Source organism: Neltuma alba, unplaced genomic scaffold (assembly GCF_004799145.2).
Source record: "Neltuma alba isolate B1F8T4 unplaced genomic scaffold, ASM479914v2 tig00010830_pilon, whole genome shotgun sequence".
Lineage (NCBI taxonomy): Eukaryota > Viridiplantae > Streptophyta > Magnoliopsida > Fabales > Fabaceae > Neltuma > Neltuma alba.
Genome location: NW_021635633.1, coordinates 78,995 through 105,255, shown reverse-complemented (window position 1 = coordinate 105,255; position 26,261 = coordinate 78,995). Strand labels below are relative to the sequence as shown.

General features: G+C 37.7%; 1 pseudogene; it reads right to left on the bottom strand.

Annotated features, from left to right (window-relative positions):
- Positions 1-1,493: 1,493 nt before the first annotated feature.
- On the bottom strand, positions 1,494-25,458 carry LOC114759358 (5-methylthioadenosine/S-adenosylhomocysteine deaminase-like; annotated as a pseudogene).
- Between the last annotated feature and the right edge of the window lie 803 nt (positions 25,459-26,261).

The window sequence follows — 26,261 nt, the reverse complement described above, 5'->3', positions numbered from 1 at the left end:
GTGACTTCACACCATTTGATGTAAAAGTATGAAATAAGATACTATGGTTATGGAAAAAATACCCATAAAATATTTTGTGAGAAGTTACTGATATTATATTGCAATTTTATTTATAGTGTAAAAATAATCAAACCCTTTGGTTTCAAACAATCAAACCCTAATGAAAGCCGAATGTCCATTAAATGAGTTATGGGCTTCATATGTTATGTGTAGAGGCCGTGTATGAGACCCATGGTCTTTATTTAATGGACATCATACATCCGTTGTGGATTGTGAAAATTTACACTATTTTTTCGGTTAATAAGTAAATTGTTATTTACCAAAAAAAAAAAAGTAAAATTGCATCACATGCTAAACATATTTTATGGACATTTGCGTACTACCACCTTTACACACACTACACATATATGTATAGAAGGTTAAAGGTCAAAAATATTTATGAAACTATACCAAAAATTTACCTAACGTCATGAATTTTTCTTGGCTCAAATCTACCAATTCAAGTTTAAAAAGATTTCAATAATGTTAGTGTCGTTAAAATGATGAAACGTAGTGGGACTCATGATTTTTTTTAATGAAGGTGTCAAAATACTCCCAATTAAAACAAAAAAAGTTAAGGTAAAAAAATACCTATAAACTTATATTAAAAAGTTCACCAAACACCATATAATTTTTAATGAAAGTGTCAAAATACCCCTAATCTCAAAAAGCTATTGCATTAGAGTGTGTTATAGATTATTAATTATAATAAACTTTTAATAGATAAAAATAAATAAAAATAGATAATGGAATAAAAATATTAAAAATTTTAATAGATAAAAAATAAAATAATAATTTTATACCTGTCAGTTCTTAAAAATACATTTATCATTTAGAAGAATTGAAACTTAAAAATTTTGAATTTAGATCAAATTAGATTTTTACAAAATTAAAATCATAATTTCAAATGCATTATTTACATTCATTTTCTTAGAAAACCCAACTTGTTATAATTTGACAGAATATGTTATCTAGTTTTTTTTTTTCCAAATAAATATACAAGGTCAAGACATCTACCAGCTGAGCCTCTCCCACTTTCATGAATATTGGCGAACACAACAGCATACACAAAACAATGTAGGCTCAGGGAGGTATTGCTCAAAATGGATTGCGTGCAATTTTAAATATTACCTCTGGAATCTTTAGTATAAAAACTAGTTCATTAATTTGATTAAATAAATAGATTAGTTAAGTTAATTATTTATAATAAATAGGTACTATTTTTTTTTAAACTACTCTTACTAATTATATTTATTAGTTAGAACTATTTGATAAAATTTTTAACATATGCAACTATAACAAAGATTACCTTAAAAAAAAAGATAAATATAAGAGACAAAATGAATTTTAAATATGATCAAATTTCACAGTATTTCATATAAGAGATGTAATCTGCAAAGGATAAAAGCTAGTGTCATCAAATAATGCTAATTGCAGACAATTCTCAGAGCCAAACGACAATCAAATGACGTTCATTCTCGGTGGTAATCTTATGCCTGCCCTCTTTAGCAGTTCAACAGAAGCCGCTCTCGCTTTCGAAATAACTGCTTCCTGTCAGGTCCAAAAAGCAAACCAAACTTTAGAGTTAGAATGAAATTTTAGAAAGCGTTCCTCATCCGTTCAACAATATCAAGAGGCAACGTTGAATAAATATTTCAACAATTTGGGTGTATGCCAGTGGCGAAGAGGGGGACATATGCCTCCCAAAGCAGTGGTTTGTAAGACTATCACAAGCAGAACCGAAAAGGCCAACATTTCACAATTCTCATGATCCAATTAGTTCGAATGACTGTCAAACCAATAACAATAATTAAATAAAAGTTTAATAAAAAATAATTATGTGCACATATAATATCTATATCTGTGTCTGTGAAATAAATCCATAATAAATCTAATTCTCAGCACAAAAGCACCACAATATATGAAATTTTTAATGAAATAACTGCTTCTAATAAGTGGAAAATATAACGGCGTTGTTAAGATAGTCAAATTTTTTAATAGGATCTTAAGTTTTTTGACTTTTTTTCATCAGACCGAAAGCTCATGGTTTTCTATTCTCATATGGTTTTCTATTCGGTCTCAATGGTGGCTCAACCCCATTTCAATTTGGCTCAATCATGGAGACACTTTTTGGTCGAAACTGGGTCACTATCGAGTCCAGTCGACGTGCCATTCAACTAGCTGGATTGTTTGGTTAGCTTCGGTTCCGTTTTATGATCATTGCCCCAATGATTTTAATTTTTTTCCCTTAGAATTACATACGTGTTGCCAATGCCCAGGCCCCAGAATTAATATAAACTTAAAATAAGCTACTTAAATATCCCGAAAATTTATACTAGAGAACACTCAGCGGAAAGTTTTTTTGACTTTAAAATATCCAGAAAGTTTAATTTCACAGTAAGTATATTAACAGAGGTTAAGTTTGACCATTAATTTTTGTTCTTTTAACCTACTTATACTGACATGGCTGCTGAGTTGGTGAAAAAATTGAGACACGTTTTCTTCCCCTGTTCCTTCTCTTCCCTTCATTCATTCTTTCTCAGGAAAAGTTTACTTCCTCCCCCCCCAAAAAAATTAACCCTTCCTTTGAAACTAAAATAAAGTATTCCCTTCAATCCCTTCCAACCCACAGCTATGGAAAAGTCAGAAGGAGAGGAAACACAAGCAAGAGAGAAGCTTTGGCCAGATCGAAGGGACACACGATCGTCACGAGGAACGTCGGCACATCGCCTCACTACCCTCCTCTTCGTCTCCTATTTCAATTAAATCACTACCCCAAAGCCATGAGAATAAGAACCAGAACAAAAATGAGTGTCATTTACTGCACAATTCAAATAATCCTGGTCCCAAAATAAAGATAACCAATAAGGCATTTTGTATCTAGAATCCTCTTTCTTCAAGAAGGAAAAATTGCCACAGAATCAAAACTGCTGCAGAATTTACAAAATTGTAAGATCGGTAAGAATTATATTTAGATTCTGAAGGATTTCGGGCATACTTGGAATCTATAATGAAATTAGGTTGCCACGCGGAGGTCCGATCACAGTGACGGAGTCGGATCTAAAGATTCACAGCAAATGCACCAGAGGGAGTTCTTGGAAACACAGAACGGAGGAAGAAAAAAAAAAGGAAATGAAAATCTGATGCCACTGAACTGATCCCCACGGTTTTAGTAACTGCATGTTCCTTTTTGAAAAAAAGAAAACTATCTCCTCGTCTAACCGTTCCCGCTTGTTGGCAAAAATACATGAAAAGGCAAAAATTACAGTTAGATACCCATAATTTTTGCTATTCATACTGGAGCCCCAAATATCAATGGGCCTGGGTCCAATCCACCAAGGGTGGACTGGCCCATTTTCTTACATCTCCCACTCACACTTGGTGGATTAGATGTCGCGGGTCTAGTCTCTTCACCTTCCCTCAATTTCATACTTAGTACTTTGCCGTGACAGCGTGGGCATGACGTCTTTGCTTGTGTCCCTGTACTAGAAATCCTTTTTATAGGATCAGCACAAGTCACCTTCTCCTTCATGTAGCTTGAATTTTAATGTTATGCCACAGATGTCCCAGATTTACTTATATACACTTTTTCACGGTAAATCTAATCCCTCTCGAGTCAATGGTTGACTCAGATTACCTTTCTCGTATGTCTAGTGTCCACACTTACGACCACAAAATGTCATAAGGGACATGTCACAGACACTAGCATAGGTGTGTATATCACAGTCAATCTTCCTTTCATCCAAATATCACTTTGAGATGAACAGTCGCTTTCTTAGCATACTACCTTAGATCGCATCAATCATGACCATAGTCACTAAAACATATCTTCGTGATATTGTCAAAGTCAAAGGACACCAATAGGAGGATAATTCCTCCCTGGGACTCACACAGCAATGAAGTAGGGATCTTTCACTTGCTTCCCTTTTGCGGTTCTCCTAGCACATGTGGTATGAAACACATGCTACGGTGTTACTCTTTTACTATAAGAGCGTATGTCGTTTTGGACTTATCATTAACACCATACAGACTTAAGTCTAGACACACTCAGTATCTAAACCCAAATTCTTCAACTCTGCTCATTGTTATGACGTCAATGTTGAAGAGTTTGTTATCTGGCTACAGGTATTATGGAAGTGGGATTCCAAACTTCGATCCAACTTTATCAACATGGATCTCATCTTGACTTGTTACACTTTAGTCAAGGCGACATATGGTTTGTGTTTCTTCCCTACCATATCAGCATTTTTACTGCTTTACTGGTGAACACAAATGTCTCATATTTGTTCACTCCACCTGAGTGTCAAAGGCGGTTGCCCGTGTGAGAGAGCCAACCTTTTTAACCTGTACGACATACTAGACATTGTATGCTTTCAGACAGACACATAAAGTGATAACGAAAAAATATAATTTCATTAATGAGGTATTCATATTACACTTTACGTATGCCAAGGGCTTGTACATGTTCTTTAAAAAATTTTTCACCTATTGTCTCTGTCAGAGGATCTGCTACCATACATTTGGTTGAAATGTATTGTACAGTAACATTCTTTTGTGCTATATAATCTTTAACAAAATTATACTTGATGTCAATGTGCTTGGTTTTGCTGTGATACTTAGGATCTTTAGTATAGGCTATGGCTGCAGTATTGTCACAATATACCATCACCAGATTGGTACTCTTGTTTCCAAATCCAAGGTGTTCTATAAATCTCTTCAGCCATAAAGCCTCTTGTACTGCTGCAGTGCATGCCACAAACTCAGCTTCCATTGAATGTAAGGCAATGAACGTTTGTTTCTTGCTACTCCAACATATGGCGCCATTGTTGAGCAAGAAGGTATAACTTGAAGTTGACCTTCGTTCTTCTTCATCTCCGCCTATATCAGCATCGGAGTACCCAACAAGGCACAGGTCGCTTCCTTCGTAGCACAGTGCATAATTAGAAGTGCCCTTTAAGTATCTCAAGATCCTCTTCACTGCTTTCTAATGCTTTTCATCGGGGTTAGACTGGAATCTGCTTACCAGTCCCACTGCATAACAGATGTCTAGTCTTGTACACATCATTGCGTACATTAGACTACCAACAGCACTGGCATATGAAACTCTTTCCATCTTCTTTCTGTCAGACTCAGTTTTGGGACACATGTCAAAACTGAAAGCCACTCCAGTAGCAACATGTGTACTCATGGGATTGCAGTCTTTCATGTTAAATCGCTCAAGAATCTTGTTGATATAATTTTCTTGTGAAAGAGAGAGGATTCGTTTCGAGCGATTTCTTTGGATCTTAACTCCAAGTATATACTCTGCTTCACCCATATCTTTCATTTCAAAATTTGACGAAAGCCATTCTTTAATAGCCACCACCGAATCTAGACTATTTCCGGCTAATAGTATATCGTCTACATATAAGGATAATATGACAAAATTACCCTCAAACCACTTAATGTAGATGCAATGGTCTTCCTTTATCATTTGGAAGTCATATGAGGTTATTGCTTTGTGAAACCTCAAATACCACTGTCTGGATGATTGTTTCAATCCATAAATGAACCTTTTGAGTTTACAAACTTTGTTCTCTTTTCCTTTTTCAATGAAACCTAATTCAAAGAAAGGTCAACATTGAGACCTGAACAAAGAAAGAAAGATAAGCAAATAGCTCCCGTCAGAAGGAGTAACAGGAAAATTGTTCCCAAAAGACGCTTTCAAATAGAGGGCGGATCTCTCTTAGTTACTCCAGAAGGGGATGATAAGCCCCGTTTTGTACGAGAAGCCTTGTCAGGTCCTGCGAAAGATGAATGGATGAAAGCTATGGAAGAAGAAATGGACTCAATGAAAAAGAACCAAGTTTGGGTGTTAGTTGATCTTCCAAAAGGGCGTAAAGCCATTGGGAACAAGTGGGTCCTCAAGATTAAAAGAAAAGTAGATGGATCAATCGACAAATACAAGGCTCGATTAGTGGTAAAGGGGTACACACAACATGAAGGAATAGATTATGAAGATACGTTCTCACTTGTTGTACGTTTCATATAGATTTCTTTATCTAGATCACCATTTAGGAATGCAGAGGATAGTCAGTTGTCTCATTATCCCTTTTTCTTCACAGAGCTATTTGAATTGATCAGATAAATATTCACGACCTCGATCAGTACGTAATGCTTTAATTTTACTGTCCATTTGATTCTCTACCTCATTTATGTATCGTCTAAAGCACTCAATAGCTTCAGACTTATGCGAGATCAAATAGACATGACCATATCGTGAAAAATCATCAATAAAGGTAATAAAATACCAAGCTCCGTGTCTCGCCCTCACACTCATTGGACCGCAGATATCAGAATGGATTAATTGCAATGGATTTTCAGCTCTTTTTCCCTTACCGAAAGCTTTCTTGTTGCCTTACCAGCTAGACAATTCTCACATAGTGACATTTCCATATTGGGAATGGCACCTAACAATCCTTCTTTTGCTAGTTTAATCATTCTATTTTGATTAATGTCTGTCCTAGAAACAGCAAAACATTCATTACTATTAAAATCACCAACAATATCCAAAACAAAAAACTTCTTAAACAGGAAAGCTGAACCATAAAAAACAGAGTTGCTAAAAATGTCTGCAACTTTACCATGAAAGTTTACATGAAACCCAAATTCTAACAGACACAATACAGAAACCAAGTTGCGCCGGATGTCGAGAGCGTAAAGTACATCATGGAGTATCAAGGTCTTCCCACCACGCAAAGTAAATTTGCAGGTGCCCAAACCTTTAACCTCGATCCTCGTGTTGTTTCCAACGTAAAGCCACTTGCTTTGATACGGCAACCGACGGTACTCGGTAAAGGATCCTTGATCCCTGGTTACGTGGTCTGTGGAGCCTGAGTCTATAATCCAAGAAGAAGAAACAAGTTCTGTTAGAAAAACAGTACTAGAAACATATGAAACATGTGAATTCACATAATTCACTAATACCTTTTCACTCTCAGCCTGTTTTGAACAGTCACGTGCGAAATGGCCAATTCTCTGGCAGGCGAAGCATTTGACCTTCTTCAGGTCTAGCTTCTTCTTTCCACCTTTCTTTCCCTTCTTCTTGAATTGCTTCTTTCCCTTTTTGGGTTGAGGACCACCCTTCTTCCCTTTCTTTTGGAACTTCTTGCACTTCTGGGAATCGGGCCTTGATTGGGAAGTACCGGCATCCTTAGTGTAATAAGCTTGTCCAGAGGTCTTGTAAGCCTCTAAACGTTCATCCTCCAGCTCCAAGTGTTTGGCTACATCGTTAAAAGTAACGATGTTTTCATTATGGGTCAAGTTGACTTTCATGTGCTCCCAGCTAGCAAGAAGCGATCTGATAACAGCCTGCACTTGTTGTTCATCAGACAGGACATGGCTTGCTTCCTTAAGTTCTCTGATCATGTTGGCCATCTCTCTCAGATGTTGTTTCATAGGATTGTTTGGCTTGAGCTTGTAGGTGTCGAACTTAATCGTCAACCTTCTAAGTTTAGTGGTAGAAGTACAACCAAACTTGTCCTTCAATGCTATCCATATGGCTTGTGCAATTTTGTGCCTCTCAAACTCGCACATTATGTCATCAGCCATGGCGCTCATAAACGTAATTCTTGCTATGCTGTTTTTCTTCTTGCTATACTCTTGGTCTCTCCTATGTTGGGCCGTATTCCCAGCTTCGGGTTCCACCATTGCGGTGGTTAAAGGTTCAACCGCATCTTGTTCCTCCAAGATGTACCGAACCTTTCGGTGTCATATGTCCTAGTTATCCCCATTGAGCTTTTCTCCCTTATTAAGCTCAGCAATTATATTCTTGGTTGCCATTTTTAGTTCTGTGACAAATTTATCCCATATTATTCTACGTTCTCTCTAAAAGAGAGGCGTGCCATAGAACATTTTAGTTATATAGCACAGCGAAGTATACAATGTTTTGTACTTATACCATCCTTGATCAGAAAGTAATGACACTGCAAGATCCATGATCAAGAGTATACATTTGTACCTCCCATCACACAGATACATGCAATAATCATCATGTCCTATCAAGGATTATATATAAGCACTTCAAAAATTGTGACTCTTAGAAATCTTATCTTCTAAAAAACTCCCACTTATAAAAAGTATACACATTATTCACAAGATAATCATACAATAATTTCATTAAATGAAATAACATACTTAGTCTGTTTACAATGCATGAAACCAAAAAATTTAATATAACAAACATCAATAAAGCGAATACAAATATTGCATCATTTGATATGAACATAAAGGTAATCAAGCATCGCTTTCCTCAGCTTCCTAAGTTCGTGTGTTTTGGTCATAAAGGATGATACTAAATCTATAGCTCAGATCCAGTAAAATTTTCTTATGGGTTTTCCTTTAGGTCCGCCTCTAACCCTTATTGCTCTTATGTACTCCATTATGACTTTAAGGTAGAATTCAGTATTCTTCTTATCGGTCATGTAATGGACGTAGCTGGCGAGCACGCCATTGATGCCTTTTATGTTTGTCAGTTTGGCTGCATCTCTTTCAGCTATTCTCATAGCTAAAGTAGGGGTACAGGGTTGATCCACCTCTTCTCCTTCCTCAACTTCGGTTTCATTGGGAAGATCTAGTGAATCATTAAAGACCAAATGAGGTTCGATACGGAGGGGTTCAGTGGGGAATAAAGATTCCGACTCAAGTCCAGAATCCATTAACTCCTCCGGGTCTTCTTGAGGAACCTCTTGAGGGTCCTCTTCGGGATCCTCATCCTCTGGTTCATATTCTGGAACTGCATTATCCATGTATGAGTATTCCAATAAACCATCTTTAATATTTTCAGTGCTACTAGAAGCCTCTTGCTTCATTTTCACCTAGAACAAAATAATTTAAATTATTTTGAATATTATGGAATTTATTTTTGCATGAAAATACCAGAAAATACACTGAAAATACTCACAAACGGATCCTTAATTGTCTCAAAAATTATCAAATTATATATCAAAATGAAGATTTTAATTTTAGGGATTTTTAGAGACAAACCACACCTCAAACGAACCATCCACGCACCAACACGCACCCCTAGAAAAAAAATTTGAGAAAAATGAAAAAAAAATTTCTCCACTCGCCTTGTTGGCGTGTGTAGTACACTCGCCGCCCTGCAGCTTGCCGCTGGCAACACATGCCGTTACGGTAGCCTCCACGCGCCACCACCTTTCAGGTGGTGGGCCCCACGTGTCCAGATGGCATGCCACGTGGCGGCACGTGCCACGTGGCAATTTTGCACCAATTTTTTTAAAAAAATTCATTTTTTTGCATTAAAATGTTTTTTTTTTGGCTGTTTGGGCTCGGCCCATATCTGCCCAACCAAAAACCCTTTGTTTTTTTTTTGGCTGAAATTTCTGGGCTTTTTTTTTCAGAAGGGCCGAAACGTTTTTTTTTTTTTTTAAGGAGGGCCAAAACGACGCCGTTTTGGCCCTGGAGGTCATCTTCAACCTCCAGCTGGGTCGTCTTGACCTGGTTTCTGCAAGCGGGTCGGTTCCGACGGGTCCGTCGAATCTGAAACCTTCTCTCATCCATATCTCCTCTGTTTGACGCCCAAATTTCGCGTACTTTATATCATTTTCTTCGTTTTTTCATCCTCTACACAATGGGATAGTTTTTGTATCCTAAAAACCTGATTTTAAGCAAACCCAAAAATGAAAATCGTACGGCCGAAAAACAGTCCAAGAAAAAGAATGCGTTCATGGAGGCAGAGAAGAATCTAGTATCTCTAATCATAAACATAAGATACGAAACTATGATATTGAAAGTAAAATGAAGGATTTGCATAATTAACAATGAAGCAAATCACAGAACCAAATTATCCACTGGACTCAGAAAAATAAAAAAAAATAGGCTTCATGCACAGATAGAGCAACGAAAAACGTAGACACATACCATGCTCTGATACCACTGAAGGATTTCGGGCATACCTGGAATCTATAATGAAATTAGGTTGCCACGCAGAGGTCTGATCACAGTGACAGAGTCGGATCTAAAGATTCACAGCAAATTCACCAGAGAGAGTTCTTGGAAACACAGAACGGAGGAAGAAAAAAAAAGGAAACAAAAATCTGATGCCACTGAACTGACCCCCATGGTTTTAGTAACTGCATGTTCCTTTTTGAAAAAAAGAAAACTACCTTCTCGTCTAACTGTTCCCGCTTGTTGGCAAAAATACATGAAAAGGAAAAAATTACAGTTAGATACCCATAATTTTTGCTATTCACACTAGAGCCCCAAATATCAATGGGTCTGGGTCCAATCCACCAAGGGTGGACTGGCCCATTTTCTTACAGATCCTTAAACATTTCAATTTCACATGAATCTGTGATGGATGCAAGAGAAAAGAGAATCTAGAGATGAGTTTGAAAATTGCGGTTACCTTCATCATCGCAAGGAAATATTTTGCGATGAAGGTTGGTGACGATGTGTGCTAACACGGCATGAGGGCCGACCATCTAAACAGGGACCCAATTGGCACACGTTTGCTCTGCCATTTCTACGTTGAACCAAAGAAACACGTCTCATTGTTTTCATTTAAAATGACAGTCTCCGTAGGATGGCGAACTCTAAAGATCAAGGTTCTCTCAGCAAACGGCCTCACAGTAGACCGAAAGCCGGTCACGGAGAACGTCTTTGTCAAAGTCTAGGCGGCGACCCTCAACTGTTCCACCATATTGTAGGGTGTGGCAGACGATGCCAGGGAAATCCCTCATGGAACGAGACGCTGATATTCGAAACGCTGCCGTAGGCGAGGTCCATCACATTTGACGTGAAATGCAAGGCGTCCATGGGAACCGAGAGCATCGCAATTGCCAGGACCTGGGTTGAAGAAGGAAGGAAGGGAGGGAGGGAGGGAAAGAAGAAGATAGTCTGGGTTGTTGAAGCCGATTGAGAAGAAAGAGGAAGGAGATGATGAGGTGGAGAGGAGGGAATATTGGGTGGTAAATCTGGTCAAACACAGTTAGTATTAAAGGGACATTATTGACTGTTAACTCCAGGGCATATTTACAAAATTAAACTTCCATGTTCCAAGGTATTTTATAGCCGGTTTGGTTCAATTCTATTAAAGTTCATTACATGTAATCCTAATGTAATGTGCTGATTCAATTGTTTGGTTAGACTTTTGTAATGTAAAAAGAATTACATATTGTAATCCTAATTACCTTAAGTAGATGCATGGGGATTACATAGCTAAGACCTATGAATAAGGATGCAGACCTCTTGTAATCAAGTGAAAAATATTTTATTACCCTTATAATCTTTAAAATTGACCAAATTGACCTTAATGAAAGACTCATAAACCCTATCAATTGCTACCAATTGTGTTCACACTGCAACTACCGTCTTCCTCACTGCTGCTAACGATCATCATGGCGTTGGAAAGGTAATTACTCCTTGCCTCTTTTGTGTGGTTTTCTTTTGCGACATTCTTCATCAATTTTGGTGTGCGCTACCTTTTCTATTTGTGGAGATAATAAACTAATATTAAATAAATTGGGTGCATATGAAGAGTATGTTTTTCTTTCTTGAAAATACCAATGGACCTATGCCCATTAAACATGAAACTTTATCAAACCATCTATTTAGCATTTTATGATTTTTGTCGCTATCAGGTGACCCTTCAAATCAACTTCAATTTTTTAACAAACCTTTTCAATTAATATTTTCTATTTGAAAGAAAAAGATTAACTCATTTTTTCCAAGATTGTAATTCTGCATACTTATCAAGAAGTTGGAGCTCATTCTTTCAAAAGCACTTTTTAAGAAAAAAGAATAATATTTTATACAGATGTATGGAATGAATTTAAATAAAAACTCTAGCTTTATCAAATGTCTTAAATATATTTATCCAATATGACACCAATTTCATTAGCATTTTTCCTAATACAAAATTTGAACCTATTCTTTATATTAATCTATTCTTTATATTTCCTAATCATCACAATTTATGTAAAGAATTTGCAAAGATGCGTAAAGATTCCAGAAGATTTGGTCCTGTTGATGTGGGTAAGGCAGAGGAAATATACAGGCAACTTATGAGAATACCAGGTCTTACATGGGGAGAGATTAACAAGGCTCATTCTAAGATTACCGAGTCTTCATCATTGGCAGTTGAATTCTCACTAGTCCATGAAAACGAGATGGCTGCTTGGGTGTACAACCTTCTTGAATAAATAATTTGATATATAGCACCTTTAAATATTTCTTTTGTTGGTATTTTGAAATTTCCAAACATTATCTCAACATCTTTTCATTTGAATTGATAATTACGGACATGATTTAATTTATTAGTTTTTATGCTTAAATTTATATGTTGACTTATTGACTTAATTTTATATTTGTATACAAATTATAGTTCTTGTTATAATATGTGAGTACATAAAAAAAATATATGCATATACGTTATATATAGATACAATTTTAATTATCAAACTTGCATTATACTTTAATTAATATATATATGGAAATGAGCCAATTTTATAGTTTTTCCTATTATATATAAAAATTTATATTTTGATATGTTATAGTGGATACGGCTATTATATATTTGGACCAAAAAATAAACAATTTTAATTATACATATATGAGTATGTACATAAGGGTAATTTTGTCTTTTGGTATATTATTTTAACCTACTCCCATGTTCTTTGTAATCAAACCAAATATTTCTATGCTTATGCATCATCATAATGATGTACCAAACAAACTCATGTAATTATTATTACATTACATTCTATTACATTACATTATATATCATTCAACGAACCAAACCGGCATTTAGAGCCAAAAAAATCTTCTGAGCACTGGATGCTTTGGGTGTATTTTCGAGGTATTTTAACACCTTATTCCTATAAACTTAGATCTCAACACCCTTATTCTTCAAGTCTAACTCCCCACCGTGTTTCGCCCTATCTAATAAGATTTCAGTTTTACGAGAGTTAACGTTAATTATATCTATATCTTTTCTTATCAATTTGCTCCAACATCACCTATTCTGTTCACCCGGTTCTAATTAAGACAAAATGGATACCTCGTCAACACTTCGAATTTTCCTGTCCTTCATTATCCATACCCCATTGCACATGACAGCAACCACATTTTCTGTTCTGATGCAATATACGATGTTCGATGTCCTGCATTTTGGGGGAACAATGAAATATTAATCAACTACAAAACATAGTGGACCATAAAATGGAAATAAATAGAGTAATCTAAGTAAAATTTGAATCAAGAATAGGTTCATACCAGTCAAGAACGGGAACCATAGGCCATAATGAAGGATTGACTACTACAATGTCAGCCTACCAAATAACAAACACAAACATGATCAGCCCAGCCTCAGTGTCCAGTGAGAACCCAAGACAGAACGCTAACACCCAGAAAGGACAGAATGATAATGTAGAAATCGATCCAGCATTTACCAAATTAAATGCCAAAGCATTTTAGTTCTCTTTGTTGTGTGAATTTAGATAAGCTTACCAGCTTATGATCACATAATCCTCTGAATAGTCCTCTTAATTTACCTTCATTCTTTATGAGAGTTCTTAGACACATGCTAGTCCCTAATTACGGATGAATAATGAGTCTCTTTTCGGTTCTTTTGTCAATCCTACTTGATGGACAATGAAATATTGAGGGTTTGCTTTTGCATAACCGCCTCTGTACGCTATTAGCAAAATTTTGTCCAGTTCTTTTCCGTGCCTCAGTGAAAATCACTATGCATTCGGCTCACTCTCAAAAAATAGATATTTTAATTTTTAACTTAAATCGAGGGGAAAAGGGGAAAATGAAAACAACAGAGATTATTAGAGTAAAAAGAGATGCAGACACCAACCTTCTTACCAACCTCAAGTGACCCTAGTTCATCGTCCCATAATACTGACCTTGCGCCATTGACAGTAGCCATTCTCATAACAGTTTCAGCAGGAAACGCCATTGGATCTGTAGCTCCCTTTGCATAAACTTCCCGTCCTTTGTTAATCAGAGAGGCTATGTACATCTCGTCAACTAAAAAGAGAAAATACATAAACATTTCAAGTCAGTAAAATATGTCAAGCATTTTTGTGAGTGCGTTACATTCAATTTTTCCAAAGGATATGTGCAACTCACACTATTTCAGTGAGTACCAAAGTATGCGTTTCACTGATCCAATAAAAACTAAAATATGAAACTACCATAAGAAAAGTAGACCTGCATACTGGAGCCACCCTAGTGATATAGGATACGTTTGGATTACAGTTACAAACGGTAAATGCTCATTGGAAATTGCAAAACTGAAGATGCAAACTGAATTGGACAAAAAACGTTGTTTGGCTAGGTTAACTTTTTCAATCAACTTCTAGCCTTCAACCTCAGTTGGACTCAACGGAGGAAAATCTGACTTTTCAAACTGCAATTTCAAACGGTGATCATTAAAAATGAGCATCCCAAATTTACCCTCACATTTTTCCCTCTGCCTCATCTCCTTCATTAGCATAATGAGCTTTTATTCAGACCAAATGAATTTCAATTTATATTCATGTTTATCTATTATGTATATGTAATTAATTATTTACAATGTATTTTTAAATTTTCTCCGTAACAAATATTTTTATTTTATAATTTCACAAATAAACTATTTATATTTTATTATAATAATTTTATGTATATTTTTAAACTATTATCACATTAAAAATATAAAATTTCAAATATTACTATTCAATAAAGTCTATGCTCTTTTCGGTCATTTTACAACTAAACTACTTTTTCTATTAATCATCCAAACAACTTTCAACTTTTTCAACTGATTTTTTAAAAGTAGCTATTCAAACATAAATCGCATTACACTAACTGACTTTTACTCTAACTTTAGTTACAAAAATCAGTTGGGCTAGAAGTCAGTTTTGTCGAACGTCAATCCAAACACACCCGTAGAATTGATACAAAGCAAAGAATTTGAAGGTTAAGAGTTAAAATGAACCAATGCTTATTCGATTGTTTGATGGTGCCCCATCAACCCCAAGGAGACGCAGATGCCAGCATCGAGCATCTCCTTTACAGGCGCAAATTCAACCATTCTCATTGCAGCAGCCGGACAGTGAGACGCTTTGACCCTTGCCCTTGAGAGGAACGATATCTGAAAGTGTTAATATTATTGGTCATCATGTTGAACAATGAATAATTGTTATTTAGACAGAATATCCAAATATTCGAGTGGAAAGGACAATCGATCTCCTCACACAACTATATTTGTTCTTTTGCCAGTTTATTTTCCAAATTATTAGCTTGATTTTATTTTCCTAGTTAATTTATTAAGTTCTAAAATTTACTGACATAAGCACACAGCCCAAGAGATGGTTATCTGTTTTAAATAATATTAAAGTATTAATTACTTTGGAAGCTAAAGGAAATAGCCACACACTTAAAAGAAAACTGAAATTTCGAAGGAAAAGAAACGGTTACATGCAGGTGGGGTTTAAAATATCATGAACAATAAACACTATGTAACCAAATTTAGACACAGAAAACCTCATTCAAACAAAAAAGGACAAGATTTCAGAAAGGTTAAAGAGTTATTTCCCAAAAATTTCTATGGCACTTAAGATCCACGTTATGTGTGCATATGCATCTGACACACTGTCAAAAATTTCATAAGTGAACTGAGTCTTGTTGGATCAATAGTAGCATAATTACAATAACATCAACTTACCTCACTACCATCAACCCAGACAGTATGAGCTGATAACAGATTATTTTGCAGGAAACCTGTCTTCTTCAAGTATGTAACAGTTCCATGATTTACTTTGTGAGCGTCCATGACTAGTTGATTCGCATATGGTAGCTCTGCAACATGCTAAAAGTCAAGTTTAATTCAACATATATTACACCTTAACTGGCATGTTAGATGAACACCAAATTGTAATCTAGATGTCACTCTTGCTCTAAATAACTACCTGTAAAGGCACTCCATTAACTACAGAAATAACATACAATGCACATAACGCGACATGCACACACTGTGTGTGTGAGAGAAAAAGCGAGAGAGAGGACTGAAGGATTTCGGGCATACCTGGAGTCTGCGGTGTAATCAGGTTGCCACGCGGAGGTCCGATCACGGTGACGGAGTCGGATTTGGGAGACACAGCAAATACACTGGAGTAGAGGGAAGGGAAGAATGGAGAGCAAAGTGTGGAGACAAAAACGAAAACCACCAAACGAATGCCATACCCATGACTCACTAAAAAAGGGTACTCGGACGGTTGAAACCGAAGACAAAAAACCGTCTCTGTTTTTGAATTTTGCCTCCACGGTTATTTAACCGTTTTAAACTAAAAAAGGAGCAAATTGCAATTTTCGACCCAAATGTTTTGTTATTTGCTTTAGAACCCCAAAGCTTAATGAGTTTGGGTCCATCCACCAAGGGTGGACTGGCCCACTTTCCTACATCTCCCACTCACACTTGGTGGATTAGATGTCACGGGTCTTGTCTCTTCACCTTCCCTCAATTTCATACTTAGTGCTTTGCCGTGACCGCGTGGGCATGACGTCTTCGCTCAGGTCCTTGTACTAGAAATCCTTTTATAAGATCAGCACAAGTCACCCTTTCCTTCGTGTAGCTTGAATTTTACAATTATGCCTCAGATGTCCCAGATTTACTTATATGCACTTTTTCACAGTAAATCTAATCCCTCTCGAGTCAATAGTTGACTCAGATTACCTTTCTCTTATGTCTAGTATCCACACTTACGACCACAAAATGTCATAAGGGACATGTCACAGATACTAGCATAGGTGTGTATATCACAGTCAATCTTCCTTTCGCCCAAATATCACTTTGAAATGAATCAGTCGCTTTCTTAGCATACTACCTTAGATCGCATCAATCATGACCATAGGACATATGCCAAAGTAGCAGTCACTGAAACATATCTTCATGATATTGTCAAAGTCAAAGGACACCGATAGGAGGATAATTCCTCCCTGGGACTCACACAGCAATGAAGCAGGGATCTTTCACTTGCTTCCCTTTTGCGGTTCTCTCAGCACATGTGGTATGAAACACATGCTACGGTGTTACTCTTTTACTATAAGAGCGTATGTCGATTTAGATTTATTATCAACACCGTACAGACTTAGGTCCAGACACACTCAGTATCTAAACCCAAATTCTTCAACTCTGCTCATTGTTATGACGTCGACGTTGAAGAGTTTGTTGTCTGGCTACAGGTATTATGGAAGTGGGATTCCAAACTTCGATCCAGCTTTATCAACGTGGATCTCATCTTGACTTGCTACACTTTAGTCAAGGCGACACAAAGTTTGTGTTTCTTCTCTACCATATCAGCATTCATTGCTGCTTTACTGGTGAACACAAATGTCTCATCTTTGTTCACTCCACCTGAGTGTCAAAGGCGGTTGCCTGTGTGAGAGAGCCAACCTTTTTAACCTGTACGACATACTAGACACTGTATACTTTCGGACAGACACATAAAGTGATAACGAAATATAATTTCATTAATGAAGCATTCATATTACACTTTATGTATGCCAAGGGCTTGTACATGTTCTTTAAAAACTCTTTCGCCTATTGGCTTTGTCAGAGGATCTGCTACCATACATTTGGTTGAAATATATTGTACAGTAACAATCTTTTGTGCTATGTAATCTCTAACGAAATTATACTTGATGTCAATGTGCTTGGTTTTGCTGTGATACTTAGGATCTTTAGTATAGGCTATGGCTGCAGTATTGTCACAGTATACCATCACCGGATTGGTACTCTCATTTCCAAATCCAAGGTGTTCTATAAATCTCTTCAGCCATAAAGCCTCTTGCACTGCTGCAGTGCATGCCACAAACTCAGCTTCCATTGAATGTAAGGCAATGCACGTTTGCTTCTTGCTACTCCAACATATGGCGCCATTGTTGAGTAAGAAGGTATAACCTGAAGTTGACCTTCGTTCTTCTTCATCTCCGCCTACATCAGCATCGGAGTACCCAACAAGACGCAGGTCACCTCCTTCGTAGCACAGTGCATAATTGGAAGTGCCCTTTAAGTTTCTCAAGATCCTCTTCACTGCTTTCCAATGCTTTTCACCGGGGTTAGACTGGAATCTGCTCACCAGTCCCACTGCAAACAGATGTCTGGTCTTGTACACATCATTGCATACATCAGACTACCAACAGCACTGGCATATGGAACTCTTTCCATCTTCTTTTTATCAGATTCGGTTTTGGGACACATGTCAGAACTCAAAGCCACTCCAGTAGCAACAGGCGTACTCATGGGATTGCAGTCTTTCATGTTAAATCGCTCAAGAATCTTATTGATATAATTCTCTTGTGAAAGAGAGAGGATTCGTTTTGAACGATTTCTTTGGATCTTAACTCCAAGTATATACTCTGCTTCACCCATGTCTTTCATTTCAAAATTCGACGAAAGCCATTTTTTAATAGCCACCACCGAATCTAGACTATTTCCGGCTAATAGTATATCGTCTACATATAAGGATAATATGACAAAATTACCCTCAAACCGCTTAATGTAGACGCAGTGGTCTTCCTCTATCATTTGGAAGTCATATGAGGTTATTGCTTTGTGAAACCTCAAATACCACTGTCTGGATGACTGTTTCAATCCATAAATGGACCTTTTGAGTTTACAAACTTTATTTTCCTTTCCATTTTCAATGAAACCTAATGGTTGTTCCATATAGATTTCTTCATCCAGATCACCATTCAGAAATGCGGTTTTTACATCCATCTGATGTAATTCTAAATCTAAACTGTTTACTATTGCCAGAATAAGTCTAATAGAATTGAAACGCACAACAGGTGAGAATGTATCTTCATAATCTATTCCTTCCTGTTGTGTGTACCCCTTTGCCACTAATCGAGCCTTGTATTTGTCAATTGATCCATCCACTTTTCTTTTAATTTTGAGAACCCACTTGTTCCCAATGGCTTTACGCCTTTTGGAAGATCAACTAACACCCAAACTTGGTTCTTTTTCATTGAGTCCATTTCTTCTTCCATAGCTTTCATCCATTCATCTTTTGCAGGACCTGACAAGGCTTCTCGTACAGAACGGGGCTCATCATCCCCTTCTGGAGTAACTAAGAGAGATTCGCTTTCTATTTGAAAGCGTCTTTTGGGAACACTTTCCCTGTTACTCCTTCTGACGGGAGCTATTTGCTTATTTTCTTTCTTTGTTCAGGTCTTGGTGTTGACCTTTCTTGGCTCCCACTCAGATTGACACACCTAGACGATTCTGGTCTGTCAATTTGTTCTGCACTGACTTGTTCCTGTGTCTCATAAAGAGATACAGTGCGGTCAACATCTCCTCTTTTAGGAAATTCAGTCTCAATGAATGTGGCATCTCTTGATTCCATTTCAGTCACTGTTCCATCTTCGTTTTCACCTATGAAAACGTATCCTTTAGATTGTTCAGAGTACCTTATAAAAATACACTTCTTTCCTCTAGGACCCAATTTCCCATGCTTGTGGGAATCATCATGAACATATGCTGCTGACCCCCAGGGTCTTAGGACACTTAGATCCTGTTTGCGTTTTGTCCATAATTCATAGGGTGTGGAAGCGACTGATTTTGAGGGCACACGGTTAAGTATGAAGGTTGCCGTTAACAAAGCATCACCCCAATATGAAATTGGTAGGTTTGCTTGAGCCATCATAGACCTAACCATGTCTAGAAGAGTTCTATTCCTCCTCTCAGCCACTCCATTCTGTTGTGGAGTGCCAGGGATAGTCAGTTGTCTAATTATCCCTTTTTCCTCACAGAGCTGTTTAAATTGATCAGATAAATATTCACGACCTCGATCAGTACGTAATGCTTTAATTTTACTGTCCATTTGATTCTCTACCTCATTTATGTATCGTCTAAAGCACTCAAGTGCTTCAGACTTATGCGAGATCAAATAGACATGACCATATCGTGAAAAATCGTCAATAAAGGTAATAAAATACCAAGCTCCGTGTCTCGCCCTCACACTCATCGGACCACAGATATCAGAATGGATTAATTGCAATGGATTTTCAGCTCTTGTTCCCTTACCGAAAGGTTTTCTAGTTGCCTTACCAGCTAGACAATTTTCACATAAGGACATTTCCATGTTAGGGATTGTGCCCAACATTCCTTCTTTTGCTAGTTTAATCATTCTATTTTGATTAATATGTCCTAGTCTAGCATGCCAGATATTCATATCAGGATTGCTTGAAGAAATAGCAAAACAATCATGAGCGTTAAAACCAAAAGCAAGATCCATAACAAAAAATTTCTGGAATCTGAATGCTGAACCATAAAATTCAGAGTTAAAGGAAATGTCTGCAACTTTATCATGAAAATAAACATTAAACCCAAAGTCTACTAAGCAAATAACAGAAATTAAATTCCGTCGGATGTCGGTAGCATGAAGCACATCATGGAGTATCAAGGTCTTTCCACCACGCAAAGCAAGCTTGCAGGTGCCAATCCCTCGAACCTCGATTCTCGCATTGTTCCCAACATAAAGCCACTTGCTTTGATACGGCAACCGACGGTATTCCACGAAGGATCCCCGATCCCTGCTTACGTGGTCTGTGGAGCCTGAGTCTATAATCCAAGAAGAAGAAACAGGTTCTGTTAGAAAAACAGTACTAGAAACATATGAAACATGTGAATTCACATAATTCACTAATACCTTTTCGCTTTCAGCCTGTTTAGAACAGTCACGTGCGAAATGGCCCATTTGTTGGCAGGCGAAGCATTTGACCTTCTTCAGGTCTAGCTTCTTCTTCCCGCCTTTCTTTCCCTTCTTCTTAAATTGTTTCTTGCCCTTTTTAAATTGAGGACCGCCCTTCTTCCCTTTCTTTTGGGGCTTCTTGCCCTTTTTGAAATTGGGCTTAGATTGGGAAGTACCAGCATCCTCAGTTAAATAAGTCTGTCCAGAGCTCTTGTAAGCCTCTAGACGTTCATCTTCCAGCTCCAGATGCTTAGCTACATCATTAAAAGTGATGATGTTTTCATTGTGGGTTAGGTTGACTTTCATGTGCTCCCAACTTGCAGGGAGCGACCTGATGACAGCCTGCACTTGCTGCTCATCAGACAGATTATGTCCAGCTTCCTTCAGTTCCCGGATCATATTGGCCATCTCTCTCAGATGTTGCTTCATAGGATTGTTTGGCTTGAGCTTATAGGTATCGAACTTAATCGTCAACCTCCTAAGCTTGGTCGTAGAGACTCCGCCAAACTTATCCTTCAATGCTATCCACATGGCCTGTGCAGTTTTGTGCGACTCAAACTCACACATCAGGTCATCAGCCATGGAGCTCAAAAGCGTGATTCTTGCTATGCTATTCTTCTTTTTCCAGGTTAGATATGCCTCTTGGTCTCTCCTGTGCTGGTTTGTGTTGCCAGCCTCAGGTTCAACCATAGCAGTGGTGAGAGGCTCTATCGCATCCTGTTCCTCTAGGATATACTGGACCTTTCGGTGCCAGATGTCCCAGTTGTCCCCGTTAAGCTTTTCTCCCTTGTTCAATTCAGCAATTATGTTCTTGGTTGCCATTCTTAGTTCTGTGACAAATCTATCCCACATTAATCTATGTTCTCTTTAAAGAGAACCGAACCAAAGAACATTTCAGTTATATAGCACAATGAAGTATACAATGTAATATGCCTATATTATCCTCAATCAGTAAATAATGAAATTACTAGATCCATGATCAGGAGAATACGTTTGTACCTCCCATCACACAGATACTAGCAATAATCATCATGTCCTATCAAGGATTTTATATAAGCACTTCAAAGATTGTAACCTTTAGAAGTCTCATCTTCTAAAAGCTCCCACTTATAAAAGGCATACACATGATATTCACAAATAATCATACAACAATAATTCAAGTAATTTCATTAAATGAAATAACATACTTAGTCTGTTTACAATGCATGAAACCACAAATTCATGGTAAATACAAATATTACATCATTTGATATGAACATAAAGGTAATCAAGCATTGCTTTTCTTAGGCTTCTAAGTTTGCGCGTTTTGTTCATAAAGGAGGACACTAGCTCTATGGCCCAAATCCAGTAAGACTTTCTTATGGGTTTGCCTTTAGGTCCGCCTCTAACTCTTATTGCTCTTATGTACTCCATTATGACTCTAAGGTAGAATTCTGTATTCTTCTTATCGGTCATGTAATGGACGTAGCTAGCGAGCACACCATTGATGCCTTTTATGTTTGTCAATTTAGCTGCATCACTTTCAGCTATTCTCATAGCTAAAGCAGGGGTACAGGGTTGATCCACCTCTTCGCCTTCCTCTACTTCGGTTTTATTGGGAAGATCTACGAATCATTACAGACCAAATGAGGTTCGGTACGAGGGGTTCAGTGGGAAATAAAGATTCTGACTCAGGTCCAGAATCCATTAACTCCTCCGGGATTTCTTGAGGAACCTCTTCAGGGTCCTCCTCAGGATCCTCATCCTCTGGTTCATATTCTGGAATTCCATCACCTAAGAATGAATATTCCAATGAACCATGATCGGTATTTTCAGTGCTACTAGAAGCCTCTTGCTTCATTTTCACCTAGAACAAAATAATTTAAATTATTTTGAATATTCTGGAATTATTTCCGCATGAAAATACCAGAAAATACACTGAAAATACTCACAAATAGATCCTTAATTGTCTCCAAAATTATCAAATTATATATCAAAATAAAGATCTTGATTTTAGGGATTTTTAGAGACAAACCGCACCTCAAACGGACCTTTCACGCGCCTACACGCGCCCCTAGAAGGAAAAATTAGCGAAAAATTGAAAAAAAAAATTTTCCCACTCGCCCTGTCGGCGCGTGTACTTCACGCGCCGCCATGCAGCCTGCCGCCGGCGACACGCGCCGTGCCTGCGGCTTCCACGCGCCACCACCTGTCAGGTGGTGGTCCCCACGTGCCAAGGTGGGGTGCCACGTGCCACGTGGCGCTGCTTGGTCCAAATTTTTTTTTTTTTTTATTCTCGGTTTTTTTTTTAATTAAAGTATTTTGGGCCGGTTGGGTTTGGTCCATTTCGGCCCAACCGGTTCTCTTCAAAATTTTTTTAAAAAAAAAAAAAATTTTTGGTTGGGCTGGATCCTGCCTCCAGCCCAGTACACCCTTTCCTTTTTTTTTTTTTTTGTCTGGGCTGGATCCTACGTCCAGCCCAGTAAATACCCCTTTTTTTTTTTATTTTACAGGAGGGGCCAAAACGACGCCGTTTTGGCCCCTGGAGGGTCTCCTTCAACCTCCAGCCGGGTCGTCTTGACCCGGCTTCTGCAACCGGGTCGGGTCCGACGGACCCGTCGGACCCGGTTTCTTTCTCTCTAATCATTTTTTAGTGTACTTTATATCATTTTTTTCATTTTTTCGAGCTCTACGCAATGGGATAAATTTTGAATCCAAAAAACTTCATTTCGAGACACCCAAAAAACGAAAACGTACGGCCGAAAATAGATACTGTATAAAACGATTTTCACAGAGGCAGAGAAGCAACCCAATATGTCTAAACATAAATATAAGATCATACTGAAAGTAAAATGGAGGATTTGCATAATATATTGAAGCAAATCGCAAGTTACTCAGACCGAACAATCAGAAAAAAATACTGATATGAAAACGCAGGCCACAGAATCTATAGGAAATATCACATGCTCTGATACCAATGAAGGATTTCGGGCATACCTGGAGTCTGCGGTGTAATCAGGTTGCCACGCGGAGGTCCGATCACGGTGACGGAGTCGGATTTGGGAGACACAGCAAATACACTGGAGTAGAGGGAAGGAAAGAATGGAGAGCAAAGTGTGGAGACAAAAACGAAAACCACCAAACGAATGCCATACCCATGACTCACTAAAAAAGGGTACTCGGACGGTTGAAACCGAAGACAAAAAACCGTCTCTGTTTTTGAATTTTGCCTCCACGGTTATTTAACCGTTTTAAACTAAAAAAGGAGCAAATTGCAATTTTCGACCCAAATGTTTTGTTATTTGCTTCAGAACCCCAAAGCTTAATGAGTTTGGGTCCATCCACCAAGGGTGGACTGGCCCACTTTCCTACAAGGACAATACCATGTGTATTCCAGTTTTCAGGTCTCTTGCTGCATCTCTCGTCTCAAGGAGCAAGCGTTCAGTAGAATTCATAATTTGCTTCCAAACCAAAATCTGATGTGCCCATTAGCTGTATTATTATGCTTATCATAATTCTCCTTCTGAGACTGCAGAAAAGAGTAACCAGTGATACAGCTTTCACGAGTCAATTATTATAGTTGATAAACTTCAAAGTATCCCGATGCCAACAATATTGACAACCTGAAGCAGGATGAGATTTACCTGAATACAATCATCAGTAGTTCGAGCTGCCCAAGATGACGACAAACCCTCACCAGCATCCATGTTGACTGGGTCAAACATGCACGTAAGCCCAGTAGTTTCACTGCTCTAGCCATTCCAGAAACATGTTGCCCTCCAGCTTCAGCGAATCATGTAACCTGAATTTATGGAGAAATCACATAAATGAATTTAACATGTTCCATTTATGCATAACTAACAACTCCCTCTTCGACAGGATTGAAGTAACAAAATCCAGTGGAAAAAGGGGAAATGTTGAAGCTTACACCAGAGTGAATGAGTTCAATCCCACATAGCAAAGTGGAAATGTAAGAATCCTCTTCGGTCATATGGGATTCGCATGGCCAAATGCGACCGTGCAACCAGGTGATTAAATCAAATCATCAGCTATGCCTCTAGCTAGTTGCTGAGAAGTGTGAACGTGAGTGTTGATGAATCCTATTAGCAAATGATGAGATGACCGATCAGTGCCAATTTAGAATGGATGAGTAGTTACTGTTTGGTTAACTGAACTTTTAATTTTCTCTTTAGAATTTTGTTTATTTCAAAAAGAATCAAAATCTCCACGAGTATCGATTCTCACACACTATCTCGCCTAGTACCTGAGAAGTCCCTCCAAACGAAACAAAATTCCCATGCTAATTAATACTGGATTTCGCATTCAAAAACGCTATCTATCGTACGCTTCAAAAAAGCGTAGAAAAATAATAAAATGATGAAGAATAGATGAAAAATAGAGAGGGAAAAGAAACAGGGAATTGAATAGACCTAGGAAGTAAGATGTGGCCGTGGAGATCGATAATCTGGGTGGCGAAAGCAGAGAATTGGTGAAGAATCTGGGAAGACTGGCCAGTGGCTTTGATTTGGTGCCCTTCAATGGCGATGGCCCCGTCCCGAAACACTCGGCTATCACCGTCCATGGTTACTATCACAGCACCATGGAGAATAGTCAACGACAGGTCGGTCTCCGTCGTCATCACTGGCTTTTTCAGGTTCCCTGTTCGCCACTGTTGGATTTTCTGATTCTGATATCTAACCCTCAGGCGCTTTTTTAGAAAGCCTTATCCATGCGTTTTACGCGTCGCTAACTTCACTGAAAACCAAACGCAGAGCATTAACCTCAAATCTCAAGTTGAAACCAAATTCAAACCAGATTAGCTTTTTACCGATTTGAGTCTTCTCCTTGTCTTTTTCCTTCTTTTTCCCGCTTATTTTATCCCTATCATTAAATTTTAAAAAAAAACGAATGGTTAAAATTCAATATTTTGCTGGTAAAAAAATTCAATATTTTATGAGACTCTTATAAATCATATCATCAGTGGATGTTGACAACTCCATAATCTTAATTTTCTTGATTAATATCATAGCTCTCAAATGGATGGTTTTCTAATATCCATTGCTGTAACCTCCAATACTTTCATATGGTATCATTTAGTGTGGATTAATTTTTGGTGTCTACGAAGTGGGCGCCTATTCACCATCAAATGTAAACTGCAAGCACATAGGTCGCATGTAGTATAAAAATATTGTTCTCATAAGAACTAAAGCTAAAAAAAAGTTTATTATAGCCCCTGTGTTTTTAATTAGATTGAGTTAAATGATTTAAAAGATTGTACTTTAAAATTCAGTTGTTCCAAAAAGATAAACTAACTAAAATTGCAAATGTGATTTCAAGACAATGGAAGCCTAGGATTATTTTTCCCACTTTGCATCTCATGAAACCCAACTAAATCCCTCTCCACTAGTATCTGAATGAAACCATGTGTTTGTCTGAGGCTCTAAATTATTTGATTAAGCTTTTTCAAATCACAACCAAATTTTAATTATCAATAAA